This window comes from Somniosus microcephalus, unplaced genomic scaffold (assembly GCF_052327205.1).
Source record: "Somniosus microcephalus isolate GS21.2 unplaced genomic scaffold, FLI_Smic_1.0 unresolved_chr5, whole genome shotgun sequence".
Taxonomy (NCBI): Eukaryota; Metazoa; Chordata; class Chondrichthyes; order Squaliformes; family Somniosidae; genus Somniosus; species Somniosus microcephalus.
Genome location: NW_028225183.1, coordinates 10261956 through 10279273, shown reverse-complemented (window position 1 = coordinate 10279273; position 17318 = coordinate 10261956).

The following is a 17318-nucleotide window of genomic DNA, read 5'->3' as shown; positions in this document are numbered from 1 at the left end:
GGGGAATGTCTTCCATCGCTAGGATTTTCGCAGCTGCTTCGGCTATATTACTCCTAGTGGGGAAAGCCTCGGCCCAACGGTTAAAAAGATCGATGACTACAAGGACATGGTTATACCCGCCGCTGGGGGGTAGGGGTCCTTTGAAATCCATTTGTAACTGCGTCCAGGGTCCCCTGGGACACCGGGCGTGCCCCCTACGTATACATATGTGACTCCCGATTCCCGTTTGGAGGCAAGGTAGACATAGGCGCCCATACTCGTGGAACTTTCTGGCCATGCTGGGCCACCACCAGGTGTCAGCTATAATCTAATATAACTTATACCCTCCGAAATGCACGGGCTCGTGGTAAGATTGTATCAGGGCATGTTGAATCGAGGTAGGAACCACGTACTGGGCCTCGTGACGCCAAAACCCACTAGTGTCCGTTGAGCTTCTGATCGGAGCGAGGATTGTCGGTGGGCCTCGTGTTAGGGACCGTGGAGCCTCACTGGATCCATCACTGCTCTACCACAGTCTAATTTGTGAGTGGCCCATGTAAGTGTGTAAGCCTCGCAAACTCTCCCCAATGGTCCTTCCTCCGCCCATGTGCACTTAACCGGGTGGAGGGCTTGGACTCTGCCTTGACCCACCAGGTATGAACTCATAGCGACAGTTGCCGGGGAAGTGGAACACTCCGATGGAAGATCACCCTTTCTCCACTAGCCCCAGTTATCTGAATGGTTTGAGCTAAGGTGGGAAATTCTGTGTCAGTTATCGACACCGATGCCCCCGTGCCTAAAATGGCGCAGTACTGCCGGCCTCCTAACAGTACATTTAGACACGGCGTTTGGACTTCGATTCCCCGGCCGTGGAGACCGTCACGTCCTAGTAGCTGGCGAGGAGGGCTCGGAACGCCTCCATCTCTTGGTGAGACAAGCCTCTCTTGGGTATTCCCTGGGGGGCCTAAAGCGGGCCGGTTCGATCTCTGCCCCTCTCTCCCTCCACTCTGTCGGTAACAGTCGGCCTGTTGAAGCACTGTCCGCCCGCAATTAGTAAACCATCTCTCGGCTGGTGCATTCCTTAGCCAGGTGGCCCGGTGCATTATAATTGTAACAGAGTCGAGCCTCTTGTATGACTGCTACAGGTTCTGTTTTAATGCCCGGGGCTGCTATGGTGGACCATAGTACTGATTTATACTGGTCCAACCTCCCCCAGAACCGATTCCCATGTCCCAGGAATTTGCAACCCTCCCCCTTGCACCATTCCTCCAGCAACGTATTCATCTGAAATATCCTTCTATTTCTACTCTGACTAGCACGTGGCACTGGTAGCAATCCTGAGATTACTAACTTTGAGGTTCAATTTTTATTTACCTCCTCACTCCCTATATTCAGCTTTTTGGACCTCGTCGCGTTTTTACCTATAAAATTGTTACCGAAATGCTCCACGACAATTGGCTGTTCATCCTCCCCTTCCAAAATGTTCCGCAGTCAATCTGAGACATCTTTGACCCTTGCACCAGGGAGGCAACATACCATCCCGGAGTCACGTTTGCGGCCACAGAAACGCCTCTCTATTCGCCTTAAATTAGAATCCCCCATTAATATAGCTCTACCCCTCTTTTTGCTCCCGTCCTGTGCAGCAGAACCATCTGTGCCAGGAAATTGGCTGCTGCTTCCTTCCCCTAATAAGCCATCCTCCCCAACAATATCCAAAGCGGTATATCTCTTTGAGAAGGAGTTGGTCACAGGGGACATCTGCACTAACTGCATGCGCCTACTACTCTGCCTGGAAGTCACCCATTCTCTTCCTGCCTGTGCAGCCTTTACCCGCGGTGTGATCAACTCCCTAAACGCTGAACTGTGGAACGCTGCACTTGGAATATTGGTATAAGGGAAGTAAAAAATCTCGGCTGCCTGGCAGGAGACTGATCGCTGAAGCGATTGTTCCCATTGGAAGCAGGAAGGCAGCAGTAGTATGCTCACCACCGTTCATTTCACGGAATCAAAGGCTCTATTTTTATACAATAGATAATAGAGTATATTTGCACTCCTAATCGCAAGTTCATCAGATAAATGGAATGAAAAACAAATCTGACCCTCATCCTGAACACAGGTTCCAGCTCACCACCTGATATAGTGAATGGATCTTCTCTTATCGTTGTCTTATTGTAACGTTCACTGTCTGGATCGGACAGGTTGAGAATATATTCTTGTTATACTAATCAGATTGGGCCGGAGCAGCAGGTGAGCTCCGCTGTTCAACAGGGAAGTTTGGAAGGGCGAACGAGGAAGCGGCTGTGAGATGTTGGGTGCAAGAGTGGCAAGCAAGCGTGGCGCGGTCGATAGATTATAAGGACTGGAAAAAAGGTTTAACCTGGGCCTCAGATTCTGGAACGCCTAAAACAACATTTTGCCGAAAAGGAAGCTGTGAGAAACAACATTTGGAAATGCTGGGAATTGAACCCAGGACCTCATACATGCGAAGCATGCGCTCAACCACTGAACTACATCCAGAACTGATGCTTTGTTGTAATCACAGAATCACAGAATCTACAGTGCAGATAAAGGCCATTTCGGCCCATCGAGCCTGCACCGACACATATCCCACCCTATCCCTGTAACCCCGTAACCCCACGTATTTAATCCCCTAACACTAAGGGTCAATTTATCATAGCCAAATCAACCTAACCTGCACATCTTTGGACTGTAGTAGAGAAGACCTGGCTGCCTTTTCTTTCTAATCTTCCTTTGTTTTCTATGTCTGTGCTGAAGAAGGAGCACCTGATGCAACTGTGGGTGAAGAGAAGAATTCTGGCCTCGTCACTCCAGGAAAAATGGAATGTGAAACGAGATGGAAGTCTTTGGTAATTATTTGGCCTATTGCTTCTCGGAAAAATGTAGACTGAGAGTAGAGCTCATGTAGGCATTTGACATTAAGGAGAGGTTAAAATCATAGACTGTCATGCCTTTGAAAGTGATGTCCAATTTCATCTCACACCCCAGCGTTTTTCCAACGAGCCTGCAGATTAATTCCATTCAAAAACATGTCCAATTTCCTTTTGAAGTTGCTTCGAATCTGACTCCACTACCTTTTTAGGTAATATGTTCCTGCACTTAACAAGCGTCTGTGCGCCAAAATATATTACATCTATGACCTCTGGTTACCATTCCACTTGTCAGAGGAAATAGTTTTCCTACTTTTCTATCAAATCACCTCAAGTTTTTGAATATCTCTATTAAGCCTCCCCTTTACCGTATCTGCTTTAAGGAGAACAATCCAAGGTTCCCCAATCACTCCACATAACTAAAACCGTTAACCTTGGTACCATTCTAGGAATCTCCTCTGCATCCTCTCCAAGGCCTTGCCATCCTTCCCAAAATATATGCCGATAATTCAGCAAATTACTCCCGCTGAGTGTAACCAGTGTTTAAGGAAGATTTAGCGTAACTTCTTTACTTTTTTCACTATTCCTCTATTGATAAAGCCAACATCCCATAAGCTTTCATTCACATTGCCTCTCCTCATTCGTCCTAACAAATTATACTACGCCACACCTTTCCGCCTTAACTTCCATCTGCCATGTGTTTTCCCAACATTCTTGAAGGCGATCAGAGAGTAAGCACCTATAACACCAGAGTGCAACGCATTACTGCTCTCTGGAACAGTAACACCGCTAAAATCCAGTCTATTACTCCCTCTGTGTCAGTTTGAGAATACATTCTTGATATATTAATCGGAATGGGGCGCAGGAGCAGATGGGAGGTGCTGTTCAACCGGTAAGTTTGGAAGGGGGAGCAGGGAAGCGGTGGTGAGATGGTGGCAGCAAGGAGCAGCAAAATGATAAAAGTGGTGGAATCTGAGTAAGTGAGATGCAGCAGGCGTGGAGACGTGAGAGTGAACAGAAATGATGGCATCGAAAGTTTAAGAAGTGAAATAGATATTGGTAAAACTAGCCAGTCTGCACAATATAACGCTTTTTGTGAACCAACACAATTTAAAAATGCCGCAATAACTGGCAGCGGTGGGATTCGAAGCCTCGCCTCAGAAAAAAACAGAGTTTAAAATCCATTTCGTTACACCATTCGGCCACGCTATCAGAGAGACAGCATTAGCGTCTGAAACTAGTGACTGGTGATTCAAAAGTGGCATTGTGTTTCAAAGGGTAACAAAGGAAATTCAAGTAGTCGACGGCAAACTCTCTTCTGATATTGCAACACACTAGACGAAACTACTTGTTCACAGGGCAACACCCATAAATAGATGGATGTTTGAACACACCAATTGCAAATTTAATTCAAAATTGATCCCGAAAGCAACAGTACGAACAAAACTAGAGATATCTGGTCATTATCACGTTGTTGCCTTTCGGAGCTTGCTGTGCGCAAAATGGCTGCGGCTTTTCCTGCATTACAACAGGAATTACACTTTAAAGTACTTCTTTGGCTGTACAGCGCTTTGGGCCGTGTTCAGGTCGTGAGAAGACACTAAAGTAATACAAGTTTGAGCAGAGCGTTCGAGCCTGAGGGGAAACAGTGAAAGAGGACAAAAAATGAAAGTGGGAGAACCGGCGGCAGAGAGTCAGCGAGAGCGGACAGAACGAGCCTGAGGGAAGAAAGAACCAACGGTAGAAAGCAAGAAAAATAATCAATTCCATATGGAAATATTTGAGAATTTTGCCAATTGTGGGAATAACTTTCCGAGTAAAGGCGTCATCTTCTCATCTTTGCTCAAATGCTCTCTCTGAACTGAACTATTCCGGCCGCATTGAGCCTGAAATTTACCATAATTGGAAGAGGAGAGAATAATATGGGATATTTGACCTCCTAATCACAATTTCCGCAGACTAATGGAATTTAATCCGGCAGTTGCGAGGCCCGACCACTCGGAGCAGCAGAGAGCAGCGAGGAGGAGCCCGGCTTAAAAACCGGCGGCAGTTGCGAGGCCCGACCACTCGGAGCAGCAGAGAGCAGCGAGGAGGAGCCCGGCTTAAAAACCGGCGGCAGTTGCGAGGCGTACCAAATCAACAGCAGAGGAGAGGGGTAAATAGTAATCAGTGTGTGACGTCACCAGGGAGCAGCTGGTGCAGTCGGGAGAGCAGGAGGCCAGTAACTCTTATATAGGTGGAGCTGTTGCTAAACCCGAAACACTACAGTGTAGTGTCTCCCACCCTTCCACCTCCTCTAACCTTTTAGGGGTTAGGGGAAGTTGAAAAGGTAGGTTCAATTTATTTTATTTCAGGAGCCTAACCTAGGTGGAAAAGGTTCCAGGACAGGAGGCGGCAGTGAAAATACAACACCAGAAAACAGGTAGGTGACTGGTTGGTGAGTACTTTCACAAACTTATTCTAAGTAGAATTCAATAATTAAGCTAAATCGTAGTAAATAAAAAGGTATTGTAAGGGTTAAGTCATGGAAGGGCAGCTCAGACCCGTGTCATGCTCCTCCTGTGCCATGTGGGAAATCAGGGACACTGTCCCTGACAACTATGTGTGCAGGAAGTGTGTCCAGCTGCAGCTCCTAGCGGACCGCATGGCGGCGCTGAAGCTGCGAATGGACTCACTCTGGAGCATACGCGATGCTGAGGATGTTGTGGATAGCACATTCAGTGAGTTGGTCACACCGCAGGTAAAGGCTAGCTCAGACAGTAAATGGGTGACCAAAAGGCAGGGTAAAGGCAGGAAGGTAGTGCAGGAGTCACCTGCGGTCATCTCCCTCCAAAACAGGTTTACCGTTTTGGGTACTGTTGGGGGAGATGACTTATCAGGGGAAGGCACCAGCAGCCAGGTTCAGGGCACCATGACTGGCTCTGCTGCACAGACGGGCGGGAAAAAGAGGGATAGGGCTATAGTGATAGGGGATTCAATTGTAAGGGGGATAGATAGGAGTTTCTGTGGCCGAGACCGAGACTCCAAGATGGTATGTTGCCTCCCTGGTGCAAGGGTCAAGGATGTCTCGGAGCGGGTGCAGAGCATTCTGAAGGGGGAGGGGGATCAGCCAGTTGTCGTGGTACATGTAGGTACCAACGATGTAGGTAAAAAGAGGGAGGAGGTCCTACAAGCTGAATTTAGGGAGTTAGGAGCTAAATTGAAAAGTAGGACCTCAAAGGTAGTAATCTCTGGATTGCTACCAGTGCCACGAGCTAATAAGTTTAGAGAGAGTAAGATAGATAAGCTAAATACGTGGCTTGAGCATTGGTGCAAGAGAGAGGGATTTAAATTCTTGAGGCATTGGAACCAGTTCTTGGGGAGGAGTGACCTGTACCAAGGGGACGGTCTACACCTGAACTGTGAGGGAGCCGATGTCCTCGGGGTAATATTTTCTAGGGCGGTTCGGGAGGATTTAAACTAATTTGGCAGGGGGATGGGAACCTAGGTAGTGGAAAAGAGGGAAGTCATATGAAGTCAGAAATAGATGGTAGAAAGGTGAGAAGCAATAAGCAAAGGAGAGAAACACAAAGGGCCAAACTAATTCATAATGAGAGTGTGAAAAAAGCAAGCCTGAAGGCTTTGTATCTTAATGCTAGAAGCATTAGGAACAAGGTGGATGAATTAGTTGTGGAAATAGAGGTAAACAAGTATGATTTGATTGAGATTACAGAAACGTGGCTGCAGGGTGGGCAAGGCTGGGAACTTAACATCCAGGGATATACAATATTTAGGAAGGATCGGCAAAAAGGTAGGGGAGGTGGGGTAGCATTGCTGGTAAAGGAGGGGATTAATGCAATGGAAAGGAAGGATATTAACTCGGATGAAACGGAATCTGTATGGGTAGAAATGAGAAATAGCAAGGGGAGGAAAACGTTAGTGGGTGTGATATATAGGCCTCCAAATAGTAATATGGAGGTGAGGGAAGGCATAAAAAGGGAAATTAGAGAAGCGTGCGATAAGAGCACAGCTGTCATCATGGGTGACTTTAATTTACATATTGATTGGACTACCCAAATTAGTAAAAATTCTGAGGAGGAGGAATTCCTGGAATGTTTTCGGGACGGTTATCTGGACCAATATGTCGAGGAGCCGACTCGAGATCAGGCCGTTTTAGACTGGGTATTGTGCAATGAGAAGGGACTTATCAGCAATCTTCTTGTACGAGGCCCCTTGGGTCAGAGCGATCATAATATGATCGAGCTCTCAGTCGAGATGGAGAGTGAGGAAATTGAATCAGAGACTAAGGTCCAGAACTTAAATAAAGGGAATTACGAGGGTATGAGATGGGAATTGGGTAAGATTGATTGGGTGGTGTTTCTGGGGGGATTGACAGTGGATAGACAATGGCAAGCATTCAAAGATAGAATGGAAGAATTCCAGAACATGTTTATACCGGTTTGGCATAAAAATAAACCTAAAAAGGTGACTCAACCGTGGATAACGAGGGAAATTAGGGACAGCATAAAATCAAAAAAAAGGGCATATCAACTGGCAAAAAAAAGCACCAGACCGGAAGATTGGGGGCAGTACAGGATACAGCAAAAGAGGACAAAGGGATTAATCAGGAAGGGGAAAATAGAATACGAAAGTAAACTTGCAGCAAACATAAAGACAGACTGCAAAAGCTTTTATCGGTATATCAGGAGGAAAAGACTGGTAAAATCCCAAGTCGGTCCCTTGCAGTCCGATTCGGGAGAGTATATAATGGAGAATAAGGAAATGGCAGACCAATTAAACTCATACTTTGGTTCTGTATTCACAAAGGAGGACACAAATAACCTCCCAGGAATATCGGCAAACATAGGGACTAATGAGAGGGAGGAGCTGACAGAAATTAGTATCTCTAGGGATATGGTGTTGGGTAATTTGAGGGGACTGAAGGCCGACAAATCCCCGGGGCCTGATAAACTACATCCTAGGGTACTTAAGGAGGTGGCCCTGGAGATAGCAGATGCTCTAAGGATCATCTTCCGGAACTCCATTGACTCGGCAACAGTACCCGTGGATTGGAGGGTAGCTAATGTTACCCCAATATTTAAAAAGGGGGGTAGAGAGAAAGCAGGGAATTATAGACCAGTAAGCCTTACATCGGTTGTGGGCAAAATGCTAGAGTCCATTATTAAGGATAAAATAGCGGAGCACTTGACAAATGGGGAAAGGATCGGACAGAGTCAACATGGATTTACAAAGGGTAAATCGTGTTTGACTAATCTGCTGGAATTTTTTGAGGAAGTAACTGGTAAAATAGATGGGGGAGAGCCAGTGGATGTGGTGTACCTTGACTTCCAGAAAGCCTTCGATAAGGTTCCACACAAAAGATTATCATGCAAAATTAAGGCTCATGGAATTGGGGGCAAAGTATTAACGTGGATAGAGAACTGGCTGGCGGATAGAAAACAGAGAGTTGGAATAAACGGCTCGTTTTCGGAGTGGCAGGCAGTGACCAGCGGGGTGCCGCAAGGATCTGTCCTGGGACCCCAGCTGTTCACAATATATATAAATGATCTGGATCAGGGAATTGGATGCAATATTTCCAAATTCGCTGACGACACTAAACTAGGAGGAGGGGTGGGCTCTGATGAGGATGTCAGGAGGCTACAGTGCGATTTGGACAGGTTGGGGGAATGGGCGGATACGTGGCAGATGCACTATAATGTGGATAAATGCGAGGTTATCCACTTTGGGGGTAAAAACAGGAGGGTAGATTATTATCTAAATGGCAATAGATTGGGAGATGGGGAAGTGCAGAGGGACCTGGGTGTTCTTGTGCACCAGTCACTGAAGGAGAGCATGCAGGTGCAACAGGCGATTAAGAAGGCAAATGGTATGTTGGCCTTCATATCAAGGGGGTTCGAGTATAGGAATAGGGATACCTTACTACAGCTGTACAAGGTGCTGGTGAGACCGCATCTGGAGTATTGTGTACAGTTTTGGTCGCCCCATCTGCGGAAGGATGTTCTTGCCATGGAAAGAGTGCAACGGCGATTCACCAGGCTGATACCTGGAATGGCGGGAATGACCTACGAAGAGAGATTAAATAGTTTGGGCTTGTACTCACTGGAGTTTAGAAGATTGAGAGGGGATCTCATCGAAACATATAAAATTATGGCAGGCCTGGACAGGCTGAATTCAGAGAGAATGTTTCCAATGGCCGGGGAGCACAGAACCAGGGGCCACAGTCTAAAAATAGCGGGCAAATCATTTAAAACAGAGATGAGGAAGAATTTCTTCACTCAAAGAGTGGTGAGCCTGTGGAATTCCCTGCCACAGAGGGCTGTGAAGGCTAATTCAATAAATATTTTCAAGAGAGAATTGGATATATTTCTGAAGGCTAAGGGGATTAAGGGTTACGGAGAAAAGGCGGGGACGGGGTACTGAACTGGTAAGATCAGCTATGATCTCAGACGAAGATCAGCCATGATCTCATTGAATGGCGGAGCAGGCTCGAAGGGCCGAATGGCCTACTCCTGTTCCTATCTCTATGTTTTCTATGATCCACTGCGCCACTCTGCTAGCGGTTGGTGCAGGAGCCTGGCTGGTGTTTAGGGTCCGATGCTCCACAGTGCTGTGTGTTAGCGAGACAAATTACAGTATCCAGGCTGTGTTGAAAGGTATAGCCTGGCCCGCAAACAGCCCAGAGACCCGGATCCCGCAGCAACTGTGTTGGCAGCCTCACATGGCTGCACAATATCAAAAGGACATTCAGAATTACACCATCCACAATGGGACAGACACAGACAACCAGCAAGGGTCTTGTTAGCCACACAGAGGGAGCGACAGAGAAAGACATCGAAGAAACCAGAAGGAGAGAGAGACAAACAGACTGAATAACATGAGGGGGAGACGAGACTGAGGGAAAGACCGAGACTGCGAGAGAAACAGAGAGGGATGTAGACAGACAGGGAAACGGAGACTGAGATGAAGAGGAAGTCTTGCATGAAGGTGCTTTCTGCTGTGTAAAGAAATTCCCTGTTGTGTAAAGATGTCCCCTGTTATATAAACGTGTTCTCTGTTGTGTAAAAATGTTCGCTGTTGTGTAACGGTTTTCCCTGTTGTTTAGAGATGTTGTCTGCTTTGTAAAGATGTCCGCTATTGAGTAATATGTTTCCTGTTGTGTAAAGGTTCTCCGTGTTGTGTAACGGTGTTCCCTCTTGTATGAAGCTATTCCCTGTTGTGTAAAGGACAAGACCACCATCTGGTGCTGGAGAGGCGGCGCTGCAGGAATGAGTGGAGAGAAAGAGGAAGAGCAAGGCTGCTGCAAGCATGCAGCATTTGCAACTTATGTTGGTGCATATAAATTGATTCGAAATTTGGGTTGTAGGTTATTGTGTTTATTGCAAGAAGGAAGTTGCTGTAAGTAAAGCGTAAAGTGCGATAAAAATATCTGCCGCACTGAACCTGAAATTTACCATAATTATAAGAGGAGAGAGCAATAGGGAATATTTGCCCTGCTAATCACAAGTGTTTCAGACTAATGGTACGAAAAACACATCTGGCTAACATGCTGAACACAGAGTCCTGATCCCCCCAAGTTTTTTTACATTGAAGAATGGATCATCTTTTTACAATTTCTTAATGTAATGTCTGGATAGGTTAGATTGAAAGAATATATTCGTGTTATATTAAGCGGATTGGAGCACAGGAGCAAATGGGAGGTGCTGCTGAACGTTTTGAAGGGCGAACGAGGAAATGACAGAGAGATGGTGGGTGTGAGAGTGACAGCAATGGGGACGCGGTCGATTGATTGCAAGAAATGGAAGAAACACAAATGTAAAAGTGCTGTATATCTGAATAAGTGAGGTGTGGAGAAGAGTGAGAAAACTGTCTGAATTCAGTTTCTTGGGTGACGGTGTATCGAGTGTTCGCTGCTGGGCTCAGGCCAATTATGGACCAGAGGAAATTCTTCAAATCGCATCTGCCTTCTAACAACCACTAAAAGACAGTCATGAAGAAATGACATGATACGAACAAGCCTCCCTGTCTGCATGGTTAACTGTTCTGGATGAAGCAGCGAAATTTATAAAAGCCACAATATCGAGCAGCGGTGGGATTTGAACCCATGTTTCCGCAGGAACGAAAACCTGAATCCAGTTCCTTCAACCGCTCGCCTAGGCTACCACAGAAACTAACCGCGGTTTTGAAACTAGTAACTGATGATTGAACTGTGTCTTTGTCTTGATAAATAAAGGGGAAATAAAAGGAATTTAAATTAGTAGACGGCAAAATCTCTTCTGATGCAACCCACTAGATCAGAAGAAGCAACGTCTTCACCGGGCAACACTAATACATAGATGTTTGTTGGAGCACAAAGATTGTAAATTTAATTCATAACTTATCCCAAAATCAACAGCACGAATAAAACAGTTGAGCTGATCATTATCACATTGCTGCTTGTGGGAGATTTTTTGTGCAAATTGGCTGCGGCGTTTCCAACATTGCAAAATAAAAACACTTCAAAATACTTCATTGGTTGTAAAGCGCTGTGGGTCGTCCTGAGGTGGAGAAAGGCACTAAGGCAGTACAAGTCTGAGAAAAGCGTGCGAGCCTGAGGAAAACAGTGCAAGAGGACAAAAAATAAACTGTGGAGAACCGACGGTAGAAAGTCAGTGAGAGCAGAGAAAGAGAGCCTGAGGGAAGAAAGAAACAACGGTAGAAAAAATGAAAAATTATCATTTCCATATGGAAATATTTGAGAAATTAGCCAATTGTGGTATTAAAATTCTGAGGATAGGCGGCACATTTTGAGCTTCCTGCTAGCTCTCTCTCAACTGACTTATTCCTGCCGCATTGAGCCTGAAATTTGGCATAATTATAAGAGCAGAGAATAATAGGGAATATTTGCCCTACAAATCACACGTTCTCAGACTAATGGAATAGAAACACATATGACACTCATCCTGAACACAGAGCCCATCTCAACACCTAATTATACAGAAGGGATCTTCTCTGATCCTTGCCTGAATATAACTTTCACTGTCTGGATAGGTTAATTTGAAATAAAGTATTATTGTTATATTGTATCAGGGCGTCCAGAGGCGCTGAGGGCGAGGGTCTACCAATGAGAATGTCATCTACTTATTGAAGACAGGCAGGATCTTGCATTTGGGTATCTGCCAATGCTGGCTGGAGAGCCTTTTCCAGGCTCTCGTGAAAAATAGTAGGGGCATTGTGAAATCCCTGAGGCAAACAGGTCCATGTATATTGAATGGACCGTACAGTGAAAGTGAAACACTCTTGGGATCCAGGAGCCAACGGACATGTCCTAAATCCGTTTCGGATGTCCAGCGCCGAATATGGACAGGGCTGGGTGGAGGCCGTTATAAAAAAGTGGCGGGATTCCCCACTAAGGCATGGAGCTTGGGAGTGACCCGATTTAGAGCCGTATAATCAATGGTCATTCTCCGGGATCCATCTGGTTTCTGCACTGGCCATACCGGGGAGCTGGTCTTTGTCACCATACCGGTTTGTAATAAGTCTGCTATTATTGGCTCAACTGCCTGTTAAGTTTCTGATCGGAGGGGGTCCCTAACTTCACTCTGCCACAGTCGAATTTGTGGTTGGCCCATATGAGATGAGAAGTCTAGCAAACTCTCCCACATGGCCTTATCTCCACCCATGTGAGAGGAGAAGTCGCACAGACTCTCCCATCATGGCCCTTTCTCTGCTTATGGTGAGAAGGTAAGTCGGCGAGATTTCGAACATGCGCGGTGAAGTATCCAAGCGGATTTATGAGTCAATCGCCTGAACCACTCGGCCACGACAGCCCCGACGATCGATTAGAGCCACACAGCTTCACATTTGCTGCAAAATGGGTGCCTCTGCTGTGAAGGATATGGTATATAATCAGTGGGTTCCTGTGGAATAATTCCAATTGCAAAGTATTGCGCGTTTGTCTCTGTGGCGGAATGGGCTAGCACGTTCGGCTGCTAACTTAAAAGTTGTTGGTTCGAACCCACCCAGAGACGTGAGCAGCTTTTAATTTTCGCAAACATATCTAATGTATAAAAATGGAATCTTTGATTCCGTGAAAGGAACAGTGGTGAGCTTGCTGCTGCTGCCTTCCTGCTGAGAATGGGAACAATCGCTTCATCGATCAGTCTTCTGCCAGGCAGCCTGGATATTCTACTTCCCTTATACCAATATTACTAGTGCAGCGTTCTTGCCATGAAAATCAAGTTGGAAAATCGGCCACAGTAGATAATCCATTCTGAAAAACCTTTTCTACACTTTCCTCAGTTTTACACTTACATGGATTAGAACGGAAAGCTTGAAACAATAACAATTGCCAGGCAACTTCAGCTCCCTTGCATCGCTCCACACCCTGATCACGTGACAACAACCAACCAATCACATACAGCGGCTCGAGAACTCCTCCATTTGAATGTGTCCAATCAGGGCCTGAAGATTGACTTGCTCCGTCACAATCAGCTCCAGTAGGTTGGAGGACTCGGTTGTGAGCAGATGACTTGTTCCTGTCACTGGCGCTGCGGCCGAGAAGCGAGCAGCCCCTGCAATCTCTTGTTTTCAGCCGAATTCTAGAAGTATGAATTTCTAATCACAAAATCTTTGAAGCGAGCTGATTTGGTTGCTACGTTCGAATGCGGTTTAGTGACTCTCACGGGCCTTGTGCTTTTCTTTTTGCGTGCGGTTTGCAGTGTGTGATCGCTTAACGTTTTGAGACTGAAACGAAGTGCAACGCCTGATTCAAATTGCTGCTTCATATGGCGTTCGGCAAAATTGAGGCAATTCGACACCAGGAACTGGATTCAACTCGCCTTTTCTCTCATGTGCTGCTTTTGTCCCTTTATACGGCCGCGTGTGTGTCAGAGAATGTGGTTGGAGAATAAATCTGAGGCTGCATTCTATTTCCTGCTGGTTGTCCATCCACTTAAACATTGTTTTCTGTGGTGAAATGAAATCAGCAAACTGTTCGAAGGAAGAACATATTAATTATTTCAGTGCTTGACTGAGCGGATGCTGAGACGCTATTTACCCTGGCTGTGGAGCCTGATCTAGGGGACAAAGTTTCAGAATAAGGGGCCGGATATTTAGGATTGAGTTGAGGAGAAATTGCTTAATTTTAATGATTGTGTATCTTTGGGATTCTCTACAGCAGAGAGCTGTGGCTGTTCATTCGTAGAGTACATTCCTAACCTAGATGGATTTTTACATTACGGAAATCATTCTATATGGGACTAGGTCGGTAATTTTCAGTTGAGGTAGAGGATCAGCCATGATCTTATTGAATGGCGGAGCAGGATCGAGTGCCGCATGGCCAAATCCTGCTCCTATTTCTTATGATCTAATGTACCGATCTTGGCCGGCGGGGTTGAGAACAGTGGCTCGTCTGGCTTAGTTCATTAAATAAACATCGCAGTAGGAAGCAGCTTCAACTGGAAGATGGCTGCGCGGACGACGTGCATTTTCTTCAATGGGTTGCAAAATAAATATTTTCGATGGTTAAAATTGCTTTCACGGTTTCAAGAGCATTAAACAACATAGTATTCGCCTGCGGCCGAGGTCTCTATTGATGCCGTGATGTGCTTGTCATACTTTCTGCTGGAATTGTTCTTTGATTATAGCTTTGAATCTCGGCACAGAATTAAGTAAACACGGATCATTTGGGACGACGTCCACGGTGCTGTTGTCGGCAGAATTTGAACCTGCGCGGGGAAACCCCAACTGGATTTTTAGTTCATCGCCTTAACCACTCGGGCATGAGAACGCTGACGGTGGATTGGACCCACGCAGCTTCTCATTTGCTGCAAAATAGGTGCCTCTGCTGTGAGCGCTCTGCCATATAATCACTTGGGAGGCTGTGGAATAATTCCAATTGCAAAGAATTTTTCGTCTGTTCCTGTGGCGCAATGGGCCAGCGCGTTCGCCTGTTAACTAGTAAAGGTTGGTGGGTGGAGCCCACCCAGGAACGAAAGCGTCTTTTAATTTTTGCAAACATATCTATTGTAGAAAAATGGAGTCTTTGATTCCGTGAAATTGACAGTGGTGAGCATACTGCTGCTGCCTTCCTGCTCCCAATGGGAACAATCGCTTCAGCGTTCAGTCTTCTGCCAGGCAGACTGGATATTCTACTTCGGTTACACCAATATTCCAAGTGCAGCGTTCTTGCCATGAAAATCAAGTTGGAAATTCGGCCACAGTAGATCATCCATTCTGAAAACACTTCTATACACTTTCCACAGTTTTACACTTACATGGACAAGAATGGAAAGCTTGAAGCAATAACAATTGCCAGACAACTTCAGCTTCCTTGCATCGCCCCACACCCTGATCATGTGTCAACAACCATTCAATCTCTTACAGTGGCGAGAGAACACCCCCATTTGAGTGTGTCCAATCAGGGCATGAGGATTGAGCTGCTCCGTCACAATCAGCTCCAGTACGTTGGAGGACTCGGTTGTGAGCGGATGACTTCTTCCTGTCGCTGGGGCCGCGACCGAGAAGCGAGCAGCCCCTGCAATCTCTTGTTTTCAGCCAAATGCTAGAGGTATGAATTTGTAATCACAAAATCTTTGACAACTGATTTGGCTGCTGCATTTGAATGTGTTTTAGTGACTCACACCGGCCTTGTGCTTTTCTTTTTGCGTACGGTTTGCATTGTGTGATCGCTTAACGTTTGGAAACTGAAATTTAATGCAATGTCTGATTCAAATTGTTGCTCCATATGGCGTTCGGTCAAATGAAGGCAATTCGACACTACGAACGGGATTTAAATCGCGTTTCCTCTGGTGTGCTGCTTTTGCTCTTTACAGGGCCGCGTGCGTGTCAGGGAATGTGGTTGGAGAAAAGATCTGCGGCTGCATTGTATTTCCTGCTGGTTGTCCATCCAGTTAAACATTGTTTTCTGTGGTGAAATGAAATCGGCAGACTCGACGAAGGAAGAACATGTAAATTCTTTCCAGGCTTGACTTAGCCGATGCTTAGAGGTTGTTTACCCTTGCTGTGGAGTCCTGAACTAGGGGTCAAAGTTTCAGAATAAGGGGCCAGCCATTTAGGATTGAGATGAGGAGAAATTGCTTCATTCTAAGGGTTGAGTGTCTTTGGAATCTTCTACCGCAGTGGGCTGTGGAAGTCTGAGTACATTCCTAACAGAGATGGATTTTTCATTACGGAAATCAAGGTATATGGGGCTAGGTCGGTAATTTTCAGTTGAGGTAGAGGATCAGCCATAATCTTATTGAATGGCGGAGCAGGATCGAGTGCCGCATGGCCAAATCCTGCTCCTCTTTCTTATGTTGTAAAGAACCGATTTTGGCCGGCGGGGTTGAGAACTGTGGTTGGTCTGGCTTAGTTCATTAATAATCATCGCAGTAGGTACTAGGATGAACTGGATAATGGCTGCGCGGACGACGTGCATTTTCTTCAATGGGTTGCAAAATAAATATTTTCGACGGTTAAAATTGCTTTCACGGTTTCAAGAGAATTAAACAATGTAGTATTTCTCTTGTGGCCCAGGCCTCTCATGATGCATTTATGTAATAATGGGGTGAAGTGCTTGTTTAACTGTCTGCTTGAATCGTTGTTTGATTGTAGCTTTGAATGTGTCTCAGGAACCGAAAGGCAGCGGTTAAAATGCAGTAAAAACGGGTCACTTGGGAAGAGGTCCTCATTTCCGTAGTCGGTAGGATTCGAATCTGCAGCGGGAAACCCCAATGGATTTTAAATCCATCGCATTAACCACTCGGCCTCGACTACCCCGATAGTCGATTGGACCCAAGCACCTTCTCATTTGCTGCAAAATCGGTGCCTCTGCTGTGAATGCTCTGTTACATAAGCACTTGGGTTCCTGTGAAGTAATTCCAATTCCAATTGCAAAGCGCTTTTGATCTGTCTCTGTTGCGCAATAAGCCAGTGCGTTCGGCCGTTAATTAAAAGATTGGTGGCTCGAGCCCATCCAGAGACGTGACCAGGTTTTACTTTTTACAAATATATCTATTGTATAAAAATGGAGTCTTTGATTCCGTGAAAGGAACAGTGGTGAGCATACTGCTGCTGCCTTCCTGCTTCCAATGGGAACAATCGCTTCATCGATCCGTCTTCTGCCAGGCAGCCTGGATATTCTACTTCCCTTATACCAATATTCCAAGTGCAGATTTCTTGCCATGAAAATCCAGCAGGAATATCGGCCACAGTAGATAATCCATTCTGAAAACCCTTTTGTATACTTTCCTCAGTTTTACACTGACATGGATTAGAACGGAAACCTTGACACAATAACAATTGCCAGACAACTTCAGCTTCCTTGCATCGCTCCGCACCCTGATCACGTGGCAACAACCAACCAATCACATACAGCGGCGCAAGAACGCCCCCATTTGAATGTGTCCAATCAGGTCCTGAGGACTGAGCGCTCGGTTAGCGTCAGCTCCAGCAGGTTGAAGGACTCGGTTT